Below are 493 nucleotides of genomic sequence, written 5' to 3'. Positions count from 1 at the left end.
GTATGTATGTATGTATGTATGTATGTATGTATGTATGTATGTATGTATGTATATATATATATGTGTGTATGTGTACCGTAACTTCTAGCTGTGTCGTCAAATATTTGAAGAATACTTGTTTTATTGGAATCTGGTGTTGCATTTTCTGCAGATGGCATTTAAGGAGGTATCTCTGCGTGTGATGATGTGAATTGATTTATTTTGCATACTTATTTAAGGGTTTCTTAGTTTGTATAACTTTAGACGGAATACTAAGAGAGAAGAAACATTTAATCTATTTCTGTAAATGTTACGCCATCTCAAGATCTCCATATAGATATTATACAAGCGTAGGCGAAAAATTCATAAGCTGATTATGAAGGAGTAATGCTTGGGCTGTGAAATCTTGCACACAATAATTTCAACTCTTCTTAATAATATCTGCGTTATTACCTTCCAGATAAACGCACATCTGACATTTCACAAAAGACTTCAAAAGTAAATAGGTGCGACT

The sequence above is a fragment of the Octopus bimaculoides genome, chromosome 9, assembly GCF_001194135.2.
Source record: "Octopus bimaculoides isolate UCB-OBI-ISO-001 chromosome 9, ASM119413v2, whole genome shotgun sequence".
NCBI lineage: Eukaryota > Metazoa > Mollusca > Cephalopoda > Octopoda > Octopodidae > Octopus > Octopus bimaculoides.
Note: the sequence above shows the minus strand (reverse complement) of the source record.